This window comes from Triticum urartu, chromosome 1A (genome assembly GCF_056163025.1).
Source record: "Triticum urartu cultivar PI428250 chromosome 1A, HENAU_Tu73, whole genome shotgun sequence".
NCBI lineage: Eukaryota > Viridiplantae > Streptophyta > Magnoliopsida > Poales > Poaceae > Triticum > Triticum urartu.
In genome coordinates, this window is record NC_141873.1 from 39,284,787 (window position 1) to 39,306,968 (window position 22,182).

The following is a 22,182-nucleotide window of genomic DNA, read 5'->3' on the forward strand; positions in this document are numbered from 1 at the left end:
GTCACATCCCAGAGTGGGATCTTGGGGTATAAAACTTTTTCTTCGCGTATGTCCCTTTCTTATGATTGCGTCGTAACCATGGAGAATCTTCATCATTTAACAGGAGGTTTGGGTCAGTCTTCACTGTTAAGGGAGGAATTTCATCAAACTTACTATAATCTTCTGTCATGTCTGTCTTATCCTCCACTCCCACGATGTTTCTTTTCCCTGAAAGAACTATGTGGCACTTTGGCTCATCGTATGATGTATTCGCTTCCTTATCTTTTCTTTTTCTCGGTTTGGTAGACATGTCCTTCACATAGAAAACCTGAGCCACATCATTGGCTAGGACAAATGGTTCGTCTGTGTACCCAAGATTGTTGAGATCCACTATTGTCATTCCGTATTGCAGGTCTACCTTTACCCCGTCTCCTGTCAGATTGACCCATTTGCACCAAAACAAAGGGACCTTAAAAGAAGGTCCATAGTCAAGTTCCCATATCTCCTCTATGTAACCATAATATGTGTCATTTTTCTATTATTTTTTGTTGCATCAAAGAGGACACCACTGTTTTGGTTGGTGCTCTTTTTAGTTTGGGTGATTGTGTAAAATGTATTTGCATTTATCTCGTACCCTTTGAAAGTCAATATAGTCAAAGATGGTGACTTGGCCAACAAGTACAACTCATCTCCAACAGTGGTGTTATTCATGAGATGTGTTTGCAACTAACCGTCGAAAGTCACCATGTGTGTACGTTTAATCCAGGAGTCAGACTGCTCCGGGTTCTTGGAGCGTACAATATCCATGTATTCCTCGATATACGAAGCCACCAAGGTGGAATTTTGTAGAACTTTGTAGTGTGCTTGAGTGCAAGAATGCCCGTCCATACTTATTACATCATTATTTTCTAGTGTGCCTTTTCCACTCAGTCTCCCCTCATGCCACGATTGAGGAACACCAATCGTCTTCAGGTCAAGAATAAAATCAACACAAAACTCAATAACCTCCTTTATTTCATGGCCCTTGGAGATGCTTCCTTCTGGCCTAGCACGGTTATGCACATATTTCTTTAAGACTCCCATGGACCTCTCAAAGGGGAACATATTGTGTAGAAATACATGACCCAGAGTAATAATCTCTTCGACTGGGTGAACTAGGACGCGCGTCATAATATTGAAGAAGGATGCCGGGAACACCAACTCGAAACTGACAAGACATTGGACCAAATCATTTTGTAACCTTGGTAGGATTTATGGATCGATTACCTTATGAGAAATTGCATTGAGAGGTGCACATAGCTTCACAATGGCTAATCGAACATTTTCCGGTAGAAGCCCCCTCAATGCGACCGAAAGTAATTGCATCATAATCATGTGGCAGTCATGAGACTTTAGGTTTTGGAATATTTTTCTCTGCCATATTTATTATTCCCTTTATATTCGACGAGAAGGCACACGGGACCTTCATACTGCTCAGACATTCAAAAAATATTTCCTTCTCTTCTTTGGTAAGAGCGTAGCTGGCAGGCCCTTGATACTGCTTTGGATGCCTGCCATCTTTTTCGTTCATACATTGCTTGTCCTCCCGTGCCTGATAATCCCCAAGTGCAAGGAATCATCTTAGCAATTTCCAAAGGTGGAAGTGATAAGTATGGAGTGTCGAACCCACAAGGAGCCAAAGGTAAGATCAATATTCTCTCAGGCCCTATCTGCCACTGATACGACTCTACGTACACCGAACGTTTGCTTCCAACTAGCAACGAGAAATAAAACTATGTTGTGGGTATGAAGAGGATAACTTTGTATGATATCGGAGAGCTAAAATATAAAAGTAGGTGCTGTTATCATAAAGTTAGAATATATTACCAAATATTATAAATAGTGAGTGTGGAATAATGGTGGATCGGTGTGCGGAATTGTCATAGGCAATCGTTAACAAGACCGATAGTCACTGTTGCAGTTTCATATGAGGGAGAGGCATAAGCTAACATACTTTCTCTTCTTGGATCATATGCACTTATGATTGGAACTCTAGCAAGCATTCGCAACTACTAAAGATCATTAAGGTAAAACCCAACCATAGCATTAAAGCATCAAGTCCTCTTTATCCCATACGCAACAACCCCCTTACTCGGGTTTGTGTTCCAGTCACTCACGCAACCCACTATAAGCGAATCATAAACGCATTGCAACACCCTACAACGGGAATCCCTCATGCTTGCACGACACGGAGGGCACCATAGGACAGCACCAAAGTAAAACATACAACTCATACCAATCTAGATCATCAATCAACCCAAAGACAAAAGATATCTACTCAAAACATCATAGGATGGCAACACATCATTGGATCATAATATGTGGCATAAAGCACCATCTTCAAGTAGGGATTACAACGGTGTGCGGGAGAGTGGACCGCGTAAAAGAGATGAGGATGGTGATGATGATGGTGATGTTGATGAAGACGATCACCGCGGCGATGATTCCCCTCTCGATGGTACTTCGGTGCCATCAAGAGAGAGGAGGAGAGGTTCTCCCCCTTGTGCTTCCTCCTCCATGGCCTCCCCCCTGGATGGGGAGAGGTTCCCCCTCTGGTCCTTGGCCTTAATGGTGATGATGGCCCCTCCGGGATCCTCCTCCATGCCCTCCGGTGATGATGGCCCTCTCCGGCAGGGTGCCAGAGAGGGCCTAGATTGGTTTTTGGTGGCTACAGAGGCTTCTGGTGGTGAAACTTCCGATCTAGGTTAATTTTCTGAGGTTTTTGTATTTATAGGAATTTTTGGCGCCGGTCTCACGTCAAGGAGATGCCCGAGTCGTCCATGAGGCAGGCCCACGCGCCTGGGGGGCCACCCTCGTGGACTTCCCGGGACTCTTCTAGCCCAACTCTTTTACTCCGGGGTCTTCTTTTGGTCCATAAAAAATCGTCAAAAATTGGCACGTCAATTGGACTCCGTTTGGTATTCCTTTTCTGTAAAATTCAAAAACAAGGAAAAACAGAAACTGACACTAGGCTCTAGGTTAATAGGTTAGTCCCAAAAATCATATAAAATAGCATATAAAACATCCAAGGTTGATAATATAATAGCATGAATACATCATAAATTATAGATACGTTGGAGACGTATCAGCATCCCCAAGCTTAATTCCTGCTCGTCCTCGAGTAGGTAAATGATAAAAGAAATAATTTATAGTGTGAATGCTAGCAGGTGCATAAGTTTCATCAATGATAGTTCCAATCACTTTTTCTAGCATCATAGCAGTAGCTCATTTTCATAAAGATTTTCATGATCAAGTAACAAGCTATTCACATGTTAAAGTATAGACCATAAACTTTCTTGAAACTAACAAACTATATTCTCAGTCATCAAACAATTGCAATTCATCTTATTTTCAGGAAGGGTCTATGTCAGAGCTTTGATTTAGCAAACTCCACATACTAAACTATCATTTAATCTTTCACAATTGCTAACACTCACGTGATATTTATAGGTTCAAAGTTTTAATCGGACACAGATAAAGATAGGGGCTTATAGATTCGCCTCCCAACCTTTTACCTCAAGGGTAATGTCAACAATAATAGTTCATGATAACTTACATCCAATTGGATATATATACATGATCTTTCCAACACAATGTGCTTGCCAAAGGATAAAATGTAAAAAGAAAAGGTGAAGATCACCATGACTCTTGCATAAGGGTAGAAGATAAAAGTAGAAGATAGGCCCTTCGCAGAGGGAAGCAGAGGTTGTCATGCGCTTTTATAGTTGGATGCACAAAATCTTAATGCAAAAGAACGTCACTTTACATTTCCACTTGTGATATGGAACTTTATTATGCAGTCCGTCACTTTTATTTCTTCCACATCACAAGATCATATAAAGCTTATTTTCTCCACATTAATAGATCATACATATTTATAGGGCAATTTTTTTTTGCATGCACCGATGACAACTTACTTGAAGGATCTTACTCAATCCATAGGTAGGTATGGTGGACTCTCATGGCAAAACTAGTTTAAGGAATGTTTGGAAGCACAAGTAGTATCTCTACTTGGTGCAAAGAATTTGGCTAGCATGAGGGGGAAAAGCAAGCTCAACATGTTGGATGATCCAAGAAAATATACTTTATTTCTGATATAAGAAAACATAACCCATTACATTGTCTTCCTTATCCGACATCAACCTTTTAGCATGTCATATTTTAATGAGTGCTCACAATTACAAAATATGTCCAAGATAGTATATTTATATGTGAAATCTCTCTTCCTTCAATATTCTTTAATGAATTGTTCAAGTGACCAATTCTACGTTTGCTAACTTTCAATAAGTTTACTAACTATACTTATTCTGTGTGAAGTCATTACTCCCCATGGTATAAGCATATCAAACATATATAAATTCAGATTTATGATATTCAATTCATTCAACCATTTACTCATAGGATATATGTGAAGCACGTGAGTAAATGACAAACTACTCCAAAAAGATATCAGTGAAGGACACTGAGTAGTCAAATAATTAACTAGCCATGGGAGGATTCTTTTTAGTTTAAGATTTCAGATCCAATGATTTTATTCAAACAGCAAGTAAAATTTAAAATATGCTCCAAGCAAAACACATATCATGTGACGAATGAAAATATAGCTCCGAGTAGGTATATCGATAGTTTTGAGGACGAAAGAGGGGATGCCTTCCGGGGCATCCCCAAGCTTAGGCGCTTGAGTCTTCCTTAAATATTACCTTGGGGTGCCTTGGGCATCCCCAAGATTAGGGTCTTTCCACTCCTTATTCTCCTCATATCGATATCTCACCCAAAGCTTGAAAACTTCAATCACACAAAACTTAACGGAACTTCGTGAGATAGGTTAGTATGATAAAGAGTAAACCATTCACTTTGGTACTGTAAAAGACAAGGCTCATAATTGTTCTCACACAATGCCTACTGTACCATATCATTTCTACAATTTATATTGAGAAATATAAGCCATAGAAATTTGAAAACAAGCAAACTATGCAATGAAAACAGAATCTGTCAGAAACAGAACAGTCTGTAATGATCTGAACACCAACCGTACTTATGCTACTCAAACAATTATGAAATAAATTGGTGGACGTGAGGAATTTGTATATTAATATTCTTCAAAAATAATCAGGACCAAAGCACTCTTCTGTAAAAAATGGCATCTAATATCGTGAGCGCAAAGTTTCTGTTTTTTACAGCAAGATCACATTAACTTTCACCCAAGTCTTCCCAAAGGTCTTACTTGGCACTTTATTGAAACAAAAAATATAAAACATGATTACTACAGTAGCTTAATAATATAAACACACAAAAACAATAAGGGTAAATATTGGGTTGTCTCCCAACAAGCGATTTTCTTTAATGCCTTTTGGCTAGGCATGATGATTTCAATGATGCTCACATAAAAGATAAGAATTGAAACATGAAGAGAGCATCATGAAGAATATGACTAGCACATTTAAACCTAACCCACTTCCTACGCCTAGGGATTTTGTGAGCACACAATTTATAGGAACAAGAATCAACTAGCATAGGAAGGAAAAACAAGTAGAACTTCAAAACTTTAAGCATATAGAGAGGAAACTTGATATTATTGCAACTCCTACAAACATGTAGTCCTCCCTCATAATAATTTTTAGTAGCATCATGAATGAGTTCAACAATATTACCATCACATAAAGCATTCTTTTCATGATCTACGAGCATAGAAATTTTACTACTCTCCACATAAGCAAAATTCTCCCCATTCGGAATGGTGGAATCACTAGTTCCTAAAGTTGACACTCTTCCAAACCCGCTTTAGATGATAGTATTATTCATACTCCAAAAGATATAAGTGAAGTACATGGAGAGTTCTACAATTAATATAGACTAACCAATATCCAAGCTCAAAATGTATAAGTGAAGCACACAAATCATTCTATAAGGCCATACTCAAATGATTTAAGTGAAGCTCAAAGAGCAATTCTATAAGATGATACTTAGAAGATATAAGTGAAGAACATGAAGTATTCTATAAATTGATGAAAGGACATTCTCATACTAGCATGGTTCTTAAAGAAAAACAAAAACACAAAGGACACAAATCATGTGAACAAAACAAAAACCGAGGTATACCGATAATTGTTGAAGAAGAAAGATGGGATGCCAACCGGGGCATCCCCAAGCTTAGATGCTTGAGTATCCTTAGAATATTTACTTGGGGTGCCATGGGCATCCCCAAGCTTGAGCTCTTGCCTCTCTTTATTCTTCTCATACTGATAGCTCCTCAATCTTCGAACACTTCATCCACACAAAACTTTAACAAAAACTTTGTGAGATCCGTTAGTATAACAAAGCAAATCACTACCTTTAGGTACAATTTCAAACTCATTCCAATTTCATATTAGAACTATATCTAATGTATTCCAACTTCACCATGGTTCATACCCCCCGATACTACCCACAGATTCATCAAAATAAGCAAACAACACATAAAAAACAGAATCTGTCTAAAACAGGACAGTCTGTAGTAATCTGGAGGTTTAGTAAATTTCTGTAACTCCAAAAATTATGAAATAAATTTGAAAATTTGTACATAAGTAATGTGCATTAAGTTTCAGACTCATTTGACTTTCAGTAAAAAAATGTAAAATCACGCGCTACAGCCAAAGTTTCTGTTTTTGTTCTACACATAGTAAACAAGCAATCTAATCATTCTAAAACCAAAGCTTGGCACATTATTTTTATAATACAATGGATATATATATATATATGGGGATAATTATATACAGAGAAACTTCCATGAAAAATTCTACATTGTTCCCATGAGCATGAACACGAATGCTCAAGGTCGACCCTCACTTCTTCAATGCATAACTTTCCAATCACTTCTCTTTTTGAAAAACTTTTTAGGTATGAGAGGCAAGTAATTTTTTTTTTTGTATTTTCATTCTTTTTTTTATGTTTCACCCACAACTAAACATAAACAAAAAGGAAAAACAAGATCTACTTAGTGAAGAAAGCAAACAAGCACACACGAGAATATCAACCCCACGCTATTGCTCCCCGGCAACTGCGCCAGAAAAGAGTTTGATAATCTCCAAGTGCAAGGAATCATCGTAGCAGTTTCCAAAGGTGGAAGTGATAAGTATGGATTGTCGAACCCACAAGGAGCCAAAGGTAAGATAAATATTCTCTCAAGCCCTATCTGCCACTGATACGACTCTACGTACACCGAACGTTTGCTTCCAACTAACAACGAAAAATAAAACTATGTTGTGGGTATGAAGAGGATAACTTTGTATGATATCGGAGAGCTAAAATATAAAAGTAGGTGCTGTTATCATAAAGTTAGAATATATTACCAAATATTATAAATAGCGAGTGTGGAATAATGGTGGATCGGTGTGTGGAATTGTCCTAGGCAATCGTTAACAAGACCGATAGTCACTATTGCAGTTTCATATGAGGGAGAGGCATAAGCTAACATACTTTCTCTTCTTGGATCATATGCAATTATGATTGGAACTCTAGCAAGCATCCGCAACTACTAAAGATCCTTAAGGTAAAACCCAACCATAGCATTAAAGCATCAAGTCCTCTTTATCCTATACGCAACAACCCCCTTACTCGGGTTTGTATTTCAGTCACTCACGCAACCCACTATAAGCGAATCATAAACGTACTACAACACCCTACAGTGGGAATCGCTCACGCTTGCGCGACACGGAGGGCACCATAGGACAACACCAAAGTAAAACATACAACTCATACCAATCTAGATCATCAATCAACCCAAAGACAAAAGATATCTACTCAAAACATCATAGGATGGCAACACATCATTGGATCATAATATGTGGCATAAAGCACCATGTTCAAGTAGGGATTACAGCAGGGTGCGGGAGAGTGAACCGCATAAAAGAGATGAGGATGGTGATGTTGATGAAGACGATCACCGCGGTGATGATTCCCCTCTCAATGGCACTCCGGTGCCATCAAGAGAGAGGAGGAGAGGTTCTCCCCCTTGTGCTTCCTCCTCCATGACCTCCCCCCTGGATGGGGAGAGGTTCCCCCTCTGTTCCTTGGCCTTCATGGTGATGATGGCCCCTCCGGGATCCTCATCCATGCCCTCCGGTGATGATGGCCCCCTCTGGCAGGGTGCCAGAGAGGGCCTAGATTGGTTTTCGGTGGCTATGGAGGCTTCTGGCGGCGGAACTTCCGATCTAGGTTAATTTTCCGAGGTTTCTGTATTTGTAGGAATTTTTGGCGTCGATCTCACGTCAAGGAGATGCCTGAGTCGTCCACGAGGCAGGCCCACGCGCCTGGGGGGGCCCACCCTCGTGGACGACCTGGGACTCTTATGGCCCAACTCTTTTACTCCGGGGTCTTCTTTTGGTCCATAAAAAATCGTCAAAATTTGGCACGTCAATTGGACTCTGTTTGGTATTCCTTTTCTGTAAAACTCAAAAACAAGGAAAAACAGAAACTGGCACTGGGCTCTAGGTTAATAGGTTAGTCCCAAAAATCATATAAAACAACATATAAATGCATATAAAAACATCCAAGGTTGATAATATAATAGCATGAATACTTCATAAATTATAGATACGTTGGAGACGTATCAGTGCCTTCGGTGTATCTTTTGTCTTCCCATACACGCACAAGAAGCCTAGTAGGTGCACACAAAGATTCTTCGTCGCGTGCATCACATCGATTGAAGAGCAGACTTCTAGGACCTTCCAATGGGGTAGCTCCCAAAATATAGATTTTTTTCTTCCACATGGGTGCGTGTCCGTTAGCGTCATTCGGAATAGATTGTCCGCCAGGTCCCTTTCCAAAGATTACTTTTAAATCCTTGACCATATCAAATATATCATCACCAATACGGTGGCCAGGCTTCTTCTGGTGATCCACCTCACCTTTGAAATGCTTGCCTTCCTTTCTTAAAAGATGCCTGATCGAAAGAAATCGAAGATGTCCCGGGTACATATTATTCTTACATTTATCCAAATATATACTTTCAGTCTCATCTAAACATTGCGTGCATGCATTGTGTCCCTTGTTTGTCTGTCCTGAAAGGTTACTAAGAGCAGGACAATCATTTATGGTTACAAACATCAATGCTCATAGGTCAAATCCTTCTGTTTGTGCTCATCCCACACACATACACCTTTTTTATCCCACAACTATGAAAGTTCTTCAACTAATGGCCTTAGGTACACATCAATGTCGTTACCGGGTTGCTTAGGTCCTTGATGAGCACTGTCATCATAATGAACTTACGCTTCATGCACAAGCAAGGAGGAAGGTTATAGATACATAGACTCATAGGCCAGGTGCTATGACTACAGCTCTGCTCCCCAAAAGGATTCATGCCATCTGTACTTATACCAAACCATAAGTTCCTTGCATCATCTGCAAAGTTCGGGAACTTTCTCTCGATTTTTCTCCACTGCGACCCATCAGCGGGTTGTCTCAACATCGCGTCTTTCTTACGGTCTTCTTTATGCCATCGCAACAATTTGACATGCTATTTGTTTTGGAACAAACATTTCAACCGTGGTATTTTAGGAGCATACCACATCACCTTGACAAGAACCCTCTTCCTGGGGCACTCACCCTCAACATCACCAGGGTCATCGCGGCTAATCTTATAGCGCAATGCACCGCATACCGGGCATGCATTCAAATTCTCATACTCCTCACCACGGTAGAGAATGCAGTTATTAGGGAAGCATGTATCTTATGCACCTCTAATCCTAGAGGGAAGACAACCTTCTTTGCTTCGTACGTACTGTCAAGCAATTCGTTATCCTTTGGAAGCATCTTTATTATTTCAACAACTTTTCAAAATCACTTGTCAGATACACCATTCTCTACCTTCCATTGCAGCAATTCCAGTGTGGTACCTAGCTTTTTCTTGTCATCTTTGCAATTTGGGCATAACAAATTTTTGTGATCCTCTAACATGCGCTCCAACTTCAACCTCTCCTTTTCACTTTCGCAGTTTCTATTTGCATCAACAATGGCCTGATACGTCTCCAACGTATCTATAATTTTTTATTGTTCCATGCTATTATATTATCTGTTTTGGATGTTTAATGAGCTTTATTATGCACTTTTATATTATTTTTGGGACTAACCTATTAACCGAAGGCCCGGTGCAAATTGTTGTTTTTTGCCTATTTCAGTGTTTCGCAGAAAAGGAATTTCAAACAGAATCCAAACGGAATGAAACCTTCGCTAGGATCTTTTTTTGGAACAAATGCAATCCAGGAGACTTGGAGTGGAGGTCAAGGAAGCAACAAGGCGGGCACGAGGTAGGGCGGCGTGCCCAGGGGGGACAGGCGCGCCCCCACCCTTGTGGGCCCCTCGTAGCTCCACCGACCTACTTCTTTCGCCTATATATACTCTTATACACTGAAAACATCCAGGGGAGCCACGAAACCACTTTTCCACCGCCGCAACCGTCTGTACCCGTGAGATCCCATCTGGGGACCTTTTCCGGCGATCTGCCGGAGGGGGATTCGATCACGGAGGGCTTCTACATCAACACCATAGCCTCTCCGGTGATGTGTAAGTAGTTTACCACAGACCTTTCGGGTCCATAGTTATTAGCTAGATGGCTTCTTCTCTCTCTTTGGTTCTCAATACAAAGTTCTCCTTGATGTTCTTGGAGATCTATTTGATGTAATACTTTGTGACTCCCGGATAATTAAGCTACATCAATCCTCTGCTAATGATGCCACATCACCGCGATTATTGTTGTTAAACTCACGTTGGTTCGAATCCGGTCCAAATTCAAATTTTAAAATAAAGTCAAAAATAAAATGTTCAAAGTGTGGCAAATAATTCATAACCAATTATGGTGGTGAACCAACTTTTTACAAAGTGGTTTAATGCCATATATAATAATTAAAACAGTGGCCAAATCAATAACTTATATGCCTTTAAAATTATAAAATTTTGCAAACTATTTTATTTATGTGCCAAACCAATTTATGGCAGTGCCTAAATTTGCGTTATAAATTATGGGCAAAGTCTCTTATTTTACAAAACCCCCTTTTGATGATTAATTTAAATTCTAAACAGAGCTAAAAGAAAAGAAACAAAAAAAGGAAAATAGAAAAAACAAAACAAAAGACCTAAACCTACTGGGCGCCTTGGCTCATTTAGCTAAAACAGGCCCAGCCCACCTAACTCATCCCCCTCCTCGCTACAGGAGCCGAGGGGGATCGTGGAGGCCATCTGCCATGGCACCGGCCACGCGTCGACCATCCCGCCGCCGCTGGCGCCTACAAGTCGACTCCCTCGCACCCAAAACCCTAATCCCCTCCCTCGCGCCCCCATCTCCTCTCCCTCCCTCTCTCTCGATGAAATCGCCCGAGCAGACGCCATGTCCATCGCCGTCGTCGCGTGGCCACTGGCCTCCCCGCGGCCGGAGCTCATGTCCAGGAGGACCTCCGGCGTCGTCTCCTTCGCCACGTGCACCCGTTCGAGCTAGGACCGCTCCAAGCCTCACCATCGAGCTCTTCTCCGCCGCGGATGTCACCATCTCGCCGTCGATTCGCCTAGCTCCGTCCAGTCTTCGGCCTCCCCGAGCTCACCGGCGACACCGTTGTGAGCTCCTCTACCAAAACCCTCTCTCCCCCTCTCAATTTCGTCACCGTAGCCGCCGTCTCCGAGGTCGTCCGAGCCCCCGCGTACGCGTACACGTACGTGTGTGTTGTGATGTGCTGCTCCTATGCCGCTGCTTCTGTTGATGCTTCTGCCGTCGTGCTGCTCGCTGCGCTGCGTTAGCTGCTGCTGCTTCTGCTGTGCTGCGGCCGCTGCCTGCTGCCGGCCCCGCCCGTTGTGGCCGGAGCTCTGCATCCGCGGCCGAGTCACACATGCGTGCGCTGCTGTAGCCATGTCCACCTGCACCTACTGCACCCGCGACCCACGCCCATGTCCACGAGCGCGACACCCCGGCCTCTACAGCGCTTGCCTGCAGCCGCCTACGCCCGCTCCAAGCTGCTGGTCGTGGCCACCGCAAGCTACGCGTGCGTGTGAGCCAGCCTTGAATCCTGCTGTGTTCTTCATTGCGTGTCTGGCCAGGTTTAATTAGGATAAGGATAGATTAGATTAGAGGCTAAACTTGCCTATGCCAAGTGGGCCTCTGTACTTAACTAGTTTAGTTAATTAGATAGATTTATTTATGTTATTGGGGTAGTCCATGGCATGTGGGCCGCATCCCCTTCTTGACTAGTCAATTTGACTTGGTCAAATTCGGATTAGTTTAAGTACAGATACCCCAGAAAATATAGAAAATATTTAAAACTTTAAAAAATCATATAAAATAATCTGTAGCTCGGATGAAAAAGTTTTATACATGAAAGTTGCTCAGAACGACGAGACGAATTCGAATACGTCGTCCGTTCGTCTGCCACATGTCCCTAGCATAGTGAACATGCAACAATCCACCTTCGGTCCGTCTGTCCAAAAACGCGAAACACCTGAAATACTTTTCCGGATGTTTTTCCCCTTCACCGGTATCACCTCCTACCGCGTTAGGGCACCCCTAGCACCGCTACTTGTCATGTCATGCATCGCTATGCATCTGTTTGCATTATATTCATTGTTTCTTCCCCCTCTTATCTCCGACAGACTACGAGACCGACGCCGCTGCTACCCAGTATGACTACGGTGTTGACGACCCCTCTCTCTTGCCAGACCAACCAGGCAAGCCCCCCCTTGATCACCAGATATCGCCTACTCTCTTTCTACTGCTTGCATTAGAGTAGTGTAGCATGTTACTGCTTCCCGTCAATCCTATTTTGATGCATAGCCTGTCATTGTTGCTACAACTGTTGATACCTTACCTGCAATCCTAAATGCTTAGTATAGGATGCTAGATTATCATCAGTGGCCCTACATTCTTGTCAGTCTGCCATACTATACTATCGGGCCGTGATCACGTCGGGTGTTGATCACGGGTTTATACTATATATACATACTATACATGTTGTGACTAAAGTCGGGTCGGCTCGTTGAATACCCGCAAGTGATTTCGATGTTGGGGGCTGAAGGGGCAGGTGGTTCCACCCAGGTAGTGGTGGGCCTAGGTTCCCGACGGCCCCCGACTGTTACTTTGAGGCGGAGCGACAGGACAGGTTGAGACCGCCTAGGAGAGAGGTGGGCCTGACCCTGGTCGGCGTTCATGGTTACTTCAAGATAACACATTTAACGAGATCTTGATATTTGATCCGAGTCTGGCCATTGGCCTATACGCACTAACCAACTACGCGGGGACAGTTATGGGCACTCGATGTCGTGGTATCAGCCGAAGCCTTCGTGACGTCAGCGACTGAGCGACGCGCGCCGGGTTGGACTGGAATGCCTACTCTTGTATAAGGGAGGCTAGGTCTGCTCTCCGGCCGCCCTCACAACGTGCAGGTGTGCAATGGGCGATGGGCCCAGACCCCTGCGCCATAGGATTTAGACCGGCGTGCTGACCTCTCTGTTGTGCCTAGGTAGGGCTGCGACGTGTTGATCTTCCGAGGCCGGGCATGACCCAGAAAAGTGTGTCCGGATAAAGGGGATCGAGCGTGTTGGAAAATGTGGTGCACCCCTGCAGGGAAGTTAATCTATTAGAATAGCCGTGATCTTCGGTAATAGGACGACTTGGAGTTGTACCTTGACTTTATGACAACTAGAACCGGTTACTTAATAAAACACACCCTTCCAAGTGCCAGATACAACCCGGTGATCGCTCTCTAACAGGGCGATGAGGAGAGGATCGCCGGGTAAGATTATGCTATGCGATGCTACTTGGTGAACTTACCATCTACTCTCTTCTACATGCTGCAAGATGGAGGTGGCCAGAAGCGTAGTCTTCGACAAGAATAGCTATCCCCCTCTTATTCCGGTATTCTGCAGTTCAGTCCACATATGATACCCCTTTTCCATTTGATATCAATGCATACATATGTAGTGTAGCTCCTTGCTTGCGAGTACTTTGGATGAGTACCCACAGTTGCTTTGTTCCCCCTTTTCCCTTTCCTATACCCGATTTTGCGACCAGACAATGGAGCCCAGTAGCCAGACGCCACCGTCGACGACGACTCCTACTACACTTGAGGTTCCTACTACTACGTGCAGGCCGCTGACGACGACCAGGAATAGTTTAGGAGGATCCCAGGCAGGAGGCCCGCGCCTCTTTCGATCTGTATCCCAGTTTGTGCTAGCCTTCTTAAGGCAAACTTGTTTAACTTATGTCTGTACTTAGATATTGTTGCTTCCGCTGACTCGTCTATGATCGAGCTCTTGTATTCGAGCCTTCGAGGCCCCTGGCTTGTAATATAAAGCTCGTATTATTTTAATTTGTGTCTAGAGTTGTGTTGTGATATCTTTCCGTGAGTCCTTGATCTTGATCGTACACATTTGCATGTATGATTAGTGTACGGTCAAATCGGGGGCGTCACATACTTTTTGCGGTGTGTTTGCCGAGATCCGGTGAATTGTGGGTTTATGAACAAGTTTATCTATGAACAATATTTGATTCTTCTCTGAATTCTTATATGCATGATTTGATATCTTTGTAAGTCTCCTCGAATTATTAGTTTGGTTTGGCCTACTAGATTGATCTTTCTTGCAATGGGAGAAGTGCTTAGTTTTGGGTTCAATCTTGCGGTGTCCTTTCCCAGTGACAGTAGGGGCAGTAAGGCACATATTGTATTGTTGCCATCGAGGATAAAAAGATGGGGTTTATATCATATTGCTTGAGTTTATTCCTCTACATCGTGTCATCTTGCCTAATGCGTTACTCTGTTCTTATGAACTTAATACTCTAGATGCATGCTAGATAGTGGTCGATGTGTGGAGTAATAGTAGTAGATACATAATCGTTTCGGTCTACTTGATACGGACGTGATGCCTATGTTTATGATTATGCCTAGATATTCTCATAACTATACGCTTTTCTATCAATTGCTCGACAGTAATTTGTTCACCCACCGTAATATATGCTATCATGAGAGAAGCCACTAGTGAAACCTATGGCCCCCGGGTCTACTTTACATCATATTAATTTCCCGTCAACTAGCCATTTCTGTCGTCGTTTATTTTGCAATCTTTACTTTCCAATCTATAAAACAAAAATACCAAAAATATTTATCTTATTATCTTCATCAGATCTCACTTTTTCAAGTGGCCGTGAAGGGATGATTGACAACCCCTTTATCGCGTTGGTTGCAAGGTTCTTATTTATTTGTGCAGGTATTAGGCGATTTGCGTGTAGTATCCTACTGGATTGATACATTGGTTCTCAAAAACCGAGGGAAATACTTATGCTACTTTACTGCATCACCCTTTCCTCTTCAAGGGAAAACCAACACATGCTCAAGAGGTCGCAAGAAGGATTTCTGGCGCCGTTGCCGGTGAGGTTTACGTCAAGTCAAGTCAAGATTTGATCTCCCATCAACTTGCCAATTTCTGGCACCGTTGCCGAGAAGATCTACGCCAAGTCAAGACATACCAAGTACCCATCACAAACTGGTATCCCTCGCATTACATTATTTGCCATTTGCCTCTCGTTTTCCTCTCCCCCACTTCACCCTTGCCGTTTTATTCGCCCTTCTTCCGTTCGTCTATTTTCGCTTGCCTTTTGTTTACTTGTGTGTTGGATTGATTGTTTGTCACGATGGCTCATGATAATACCAAATTGTGTGACTTTTCCAATACCAACAATAATGATTTTATTAGCACTCCGATTGCTCCTTTTACCGATACTGAATCTCGTGAAATCAATACCGCTTTGTTGAATCTTGTTATGAAAAATCAATTTTCTGTCCTTCCTAGTGAAGATGCCTCTACCCATCTAAACAGCTTCGTTGATTTGTGCGATATGCAAAAGAAGAAAGATGTGGATAATAATATTGTTAAATTGAAGCTATTTCCGTTTTCGCTTAGAGGTCGTGCTAAAACTTGTTTTTCTTCTTTGTGTAAAAATGTATTGATTCATGGAATAAGTGCAAAGATACTTTTATCTCTAAGTATTTTCCTCCCGCTAATATCATTGATACGTCTTCATTGTATCTACTTTTCCAAACACTTTTGACCTTGTTTTGGACTCTAACTTGCATGATTTGAATGGAACTAACCCGGACTGACGCTGTTTTCAGCAGAATTGCCATGATGTTATTTTTGTGCAGAAATAAAAGTTCTCGGAATGACTTGAAACTTCACGGAGAATATTTTTGGAATATATAAAAATACTGGCGAAAGAATCAACGTCAAGGGGCCCACACCCTGTCCACGAGGGTGGGGGTGCGCCCACCCCCCTGAGCCGTGCCCCCTTTCTCGTGGGCCCCCTGATGCTCCACCAACCTCAACTCCAACTCTATATATTCATGTTCGGGGAGAAAAAAAATCAGAGAGAAGGATTCGTCGCGTTTTACGATACAGAGCCGCCGCCAAGCCCTAATCTCTCTTGGGAGGGCTGATCTAGAGTCCGTTCAGGGCTTCGGAGAGGGGAATCCGCCGCCATCATCATCATCAACCTTCCTCCATCACCAATTTCATGATGCTCACCGCCGTGCGTGAGTAGTTCCATTGTAGGCTTGCTAGACGGTGATGGGTTGGATGAGATTTATCATGTAATCAAGTTAGTTTTGTTAGGGTTTGATCCCTAGTATCCATTATGTTCTGAGATTGATGTTGCTATGACTTTGCTATGCTTAATGCTTGTCACTAGGGCCCGAGCGCCATGATTTCAGATCTGAACCTATTATGTTTTCATGAATATATGTGAGTTCTTGATCCTATTTTGCAAGTCAATAGTCACCTACTATGTGTTATGATCCGGTAACCCCGAAGTGACAATAATCGGGACCACTCCCAGTGATGACCATAGTTTGAGGAGTTCATGTATTCACTAAGTGTTAATGCTTTGGTCCGGTACTCTATTAAAAGGAGGCCTTAATATCCCTTAGTTTCCAATAGGACTCCGCTACCACGGGAGGGTAGGACAAAAGATGCAATGCAAGTTCTTTTCCATAAGCACGCATGACTATATTCAGAATACATGCCTACATTACATTGATGAACTAGAGCTAGTTCTGTGTCACCCTATGTTATAACTGTTGCATGAGGAATCACATCCGACATAATTATCCATCACTGATCCATTGCCTACGAGATTTTCACATATTGATCTTTGCTTAGTTACTTTTCCGTTGCCACTGTTACAATCACTACAAAACAAATACTGTTACTTTTGCCACCGTTACCGTTATTTCCATATTACTTTGCTACTAAATACTTTGCTGCAGATATTAAGTCTTTCAGGTGCGGTTGAATTTACAACTCAATTGTTAATACTTGAGAATATTCTTTGGCTCCCCTTGTGTCGAATCAATAAATTTGGGTTGAATACTCTATCCTTGAAAACTGTTGCGATCCCCTATACTTGTGGGTTATCAAGACTATTTTCTGGCGCCGTTGCCGGGGAGCATAGTTCTATTCTTTGTGTCACTTGGGATTTATATCTGTTGATCACTATGAGGAACTTGAAAGATGAAAGAACCAAGATTTTTCCCTCAACTACGAGGGGAGGTAAGGAACTGACATCTAGCTCTACACTTGATTCATCTTCTGTTTTGAGTAAACTTGTGACACCTACACCTGCTATTTATTCTGATATGTCGCATGTTCACTACAAGAAATATGTCAACTTATGACCTTCTGTCAGTGACCCTCGAAGAATTGGTCATAAATTTATGACCATTTTAGACCAATTGGTCAAAAGCTGTTCAGGGGGCTTCAAACCCTAAACCATTGCGACCATTTTGGTCAGAAAGGTCGTAATTTCCTTACACGAAATGGTCACAAAGCAAACAGTGCTAGTCCGCTGCCTTATTTCTAGTTGTTAATGACCAATATAGATGGTCATAACCTTGTAGATTGTGGTGGGTTGTGATGACTAGGCGCCATCTCATCAGTTTTGCCTATGTGTCATGTCCATGTGGCAGTTTTTGCCCTAGGTTGTGAAGCAACCTATATTTCTATCATTCCCAAAATTCCCAAAAAAATCTCATAAATTCTTTGGGTCATATCTTCATCAAATATGTAAAAATCCTTCCTTGCCTAGTTCAAAACTAATTCAACAATATTCATTTTCCTATTATGTTCACAACAACACTTTATGAAGGAAGTGCTATTTATATATTCTTGATTGCCCTACGAATTTTTGGGCACTCTTTCCTATCCAAATCATTACCGCATGACAAAATTCAGCTCCATTTGCCTAGCAAATCTTCCTCGGAAAATTTCCAAAGTTTTTGTCCACCTAGAAGCATTGTGAAGGAAGTACCTTTTTTATATCTCTAAATGACATGAAATTTATACAGTTTCTTCATATGCCCAAATTATCACCCTCCTCCAAATTGCAGCTCAGTCAAATCATCTATGTGAGCCCAGGTTCAATTTATATTTTATGGCCAAATTGGCACGTTGCAAAGCGAGTGTTATATAGACCCCTCCTATTACCCTCAAACTTTTCGGGCACTCTTCCATACCCAAATCATTGCCACATGATAATATTCAGTTCAATTTTCCTAGTAAATCTTTCTCGGGAAATTTCCAAAGTTTCTACCTCGAGAGAAGCTTTGTGAAGTAAGTACTAGCTAGGCTTACCCAAATGATCTGAAAATTGACCAGCGCATGACCATACCTAAGTAACTTACCTACACCAATTTTGAGCTCATTTCATTCATCCAATCTCTCTCACTAGTTTTCCCAAGTTTCTGTCCATAGAAGAGCATTGTGAAGGAAGTACTACTTTGGCATGTCCAAATGGTATGAATTTTCTACAATGCTTTCCTATGCCAAAATAACCATCCTCCACAAAATTTCAGCTCAATCCATTCATTATTTTGAGCCCAGCTTCAACATTCATATTTTTGTCCAGCGTGGTACTTTGCAAAGCAAGTACCACCTAGGATCCTCCTTTTGAGCTAAAAATTTGTGAAGACATTCTCCTTAGTAGATGATCATCCTCAGCCAAAACTCACGCCCATTGGCCATGTGCATTTCCCGTACCGCTAATCAAACACTTGGATGCTAATTCATGTTTGAGCATCGATCGGTCTTCTCGTGAGAATCTTATGTTGTAATTTTCTTCCTAGCACCAACCTGGGGAGTGCCCAACCCACTAGACATGCCTAAGCCGCCCAGAACACATGGCAACATTACGGTCACGCGGTGACCACGCGACGGGCATGCGAGTTTACGCGCTCTAGAGTTGAGGCCCTCGGCCACCGCCCAAACCTCGACGTATCGCCACCAAACCATGTATTTATGATTAAATAGGTCCTTGTGTAACTAGAAATGATTTTTGGAAAAAATAAATAGCAAACTATGAGGCAGCTGCAGTTCAAATTCGACCCGCTTCCAACTGAATCGGCGGAAATTTGTCTTTTTCACGAGAGGTGGATCAAATTTTTTTACACCCAACCATTTTGTCAATTGTGCATTAAATATGGCCTAGTATTTTATAAAAATGATTTGGTCCAATTTTGCAACAATTATTTGGTAGTTCCTTCACAAAAAAACCTCCTTTCGGGCACTCGAAAAATGGAAAATGGTTTTTTCGTCCAACGAAAATGAAAACTTCCTTAGGCAACATTGTTTGCCATTCCAATATGCACCCTTGTGCACAATATGAGATCATTTGAACAAACTATGCCATGAATGTGGCCATAAGATTGATCATTTGGCTTGAAAGCCATTGATCTCCACACATGATAGCTTGTTTCTGAGAACACTTTTTTAAAATAATTGCCATATTACAAGTTTGTTATTTTTCCTAGGAACTTGGCCACATATGATGACACAATGCGAAGGTTTCCCAATTTTTTGATTTTTTTTGAATTTTTTATACCTGTTTCAAAATGCGTTCAAAACGGCGGGAATGACCGTTCCTAGCTAGTGGTTGAATCTTGGAATTTTTTTGGTGTTTCTCTGATTAAATAGATACTTATGTACCTAGAAATGATTTTTGAAAAAATAAATAGCAAACTATGAGGCAGCTGCAGTTCAAATTTGACCCGCTTCCAACTGAATCGGCAGAAATTTGCCTTTTTCACGAGAGGTGGATCAAAATTTTTTACACACAACCATTTTGTCAATTGTGCATTAAATATGGCCTAGTATTTTATAAAAATGATTCGGTCCAATTTTGCAACAATTATTTGGTAGTTCCTTCACAAAAAAACCTCCTTTCGGGCACTTGAAAAATGGAAAATGGTTTTTTCGTCCAACGAAAATGAAAACTTCCGTAGGCAACATTGTTTGCCATTCCAATATGCACCCTTGTGCACAATATGAGATCATTTGAACAAACTATGCCATGAATGTGGCCATAAGATTGATCATTTGGCTTGAAAGCCATTGATCTCCACACATGATAGCTCGTTTCTGATAACACTTTTTTAAAATAATTGCCGTATTACAAGTTTGTTATTTTTCCTAGGAACTTGGCCACATATGATGACACAATGCGAAGGTTCCCCAATTTTTTTGATTTTTTTTGAATTTTTTATACCCGTTTCAAAATGCGGTCAAAACGGCGGGAATGACCGTTCCTAGCTAGTGGTTGAATCTTGGAATTTTTTTGGTGTTTCTCTGATTAAATAGATACTTTTGTACCTATAAATGATTTTTGTAAAAAATAAATAGCAAACTATGAGGCATCCGCATTTCAAATTTGACCCGCTTCCAGCTGAATCGGTGGAAATTTGTCTTTTTCACCAGAGGTGGATCAAAACTTTTTACACCCAATAATTTGGTCAATTCTGAATTAAATATGGCCTAGTATTTTAGAAAAATGATTTGGTCCAATTTTGCAACAAATATATTATAGGTCCTTTAGAAAAAAACTCAGTTTGGACACTCAAAAAATGATTAAAAATAGCTAGAAAGATCAGAAATGCATACAAATTGGTGCTCATCCATAAAATGTGGTCTAGCTTGAGTGAAAATTTGTATAATGCCCTTTTGCAAAATATTTTTGATAGTTGCTTCACAAATTAGCTCTATCTTTAGTACTTGGAAATTATTTTAAATCACAGATTTCTCGGACCAATCAGAACACTTCTCACAGATCACCCCACTCTATGTGATCTGAACCGTCCATACCAGGCGAATCCAACGTCTCTCACTCCACTCCTCAGCGGGCCAACCCAAACCCTAACTCCACTTCTCTCCCCTCTCTCCCCCGATTCAGATCCACTCGCAGCCGCCACCTACCTCCCGCCCCCGATTCAGATCCTCTCTCTCTCTCCCCGATCCAGATCGACGCCGCCTCCCTCCCTCTCTCTCTCTCCCCGATCCAAATCGACGCCGCCTCCCTCCCTCTCTCTCGCTTCCCGTCGCCGGCGGCGGTGCCCTCCTTCCCTCACCCTCTCCTCCTCCCCTCCTCACGGCGCGTCCACCACACCATGAATCTCGGCGACCCACCCCGTCTCCGCGCCCGCCTCGGCAACCACCTCCGCTGCGCCAGCTCATCCACCTCGTCTCCCCGTCCCATCCATGTCCGCGCTGGCTTCGTCTCTGTCTCCTTTCGTGGGAGGTGACCCGCACCCGGCCCCGCGGCGGGGGAGGGGCGGTGGAGGCCTCGTGTAGATCCCATCGGGATCCCGTCAGGATCACGACGCGGACGCATGCCCAGACGCCATGACCCGTCTCCCTCCCCTCCTCTAATCAGGAAGGAGAGGCCAGGCACTGGCCATGAACTCGCTCTGCCCGAGAGGCCGCTCGCCATCAAGGTCACCCCACCCCCTCTTGGATCTGCTCTTCCTCCTTTCCCTTCCCTTCCCTAACGCGCGCCATTTTCTTCCTCACGCAGGGTTGCAGGCGATTCGATCAGGTCCGGGAGCTGGCGGACATGCTAACCCGCGAACCCGTCATGCAGCGCGCCTTCCTCCCCAAGGAGCGGCCTACTCGGTCGTCGGTGGGTACGCGCAGTGGCCCGAAGGAGCGCATGCTCGCTCCAAGCACGAGGGGGGACGCGCCGGATCTCACGGGGCAAGTGCGCCAGCGACCTGAGGTATACTTCCTTCACTTCCTGATATGGAGACGTCCCTGTTTGAGCTTATACCAAAGAGACGTCCCTGTTTGAGCTGAAGTTTATATCCAAATAGGATGATTGAGATGTCACTT

The 22,182-nt window shown here is 42.5% G+C and overlaps 1 pseudogene; it reads right to left on the reverse strand.

The window, feature by feature from the left end:
- Position 1: 1 nt before the first annotated feature.
- LOC147989770 (uncharacterized) lies at positions 2-10,890 on the reverse strand (annotated as a pseudogene).
- Positions 10,891-22,182: the final 11,292 nt, after the last annotated feature.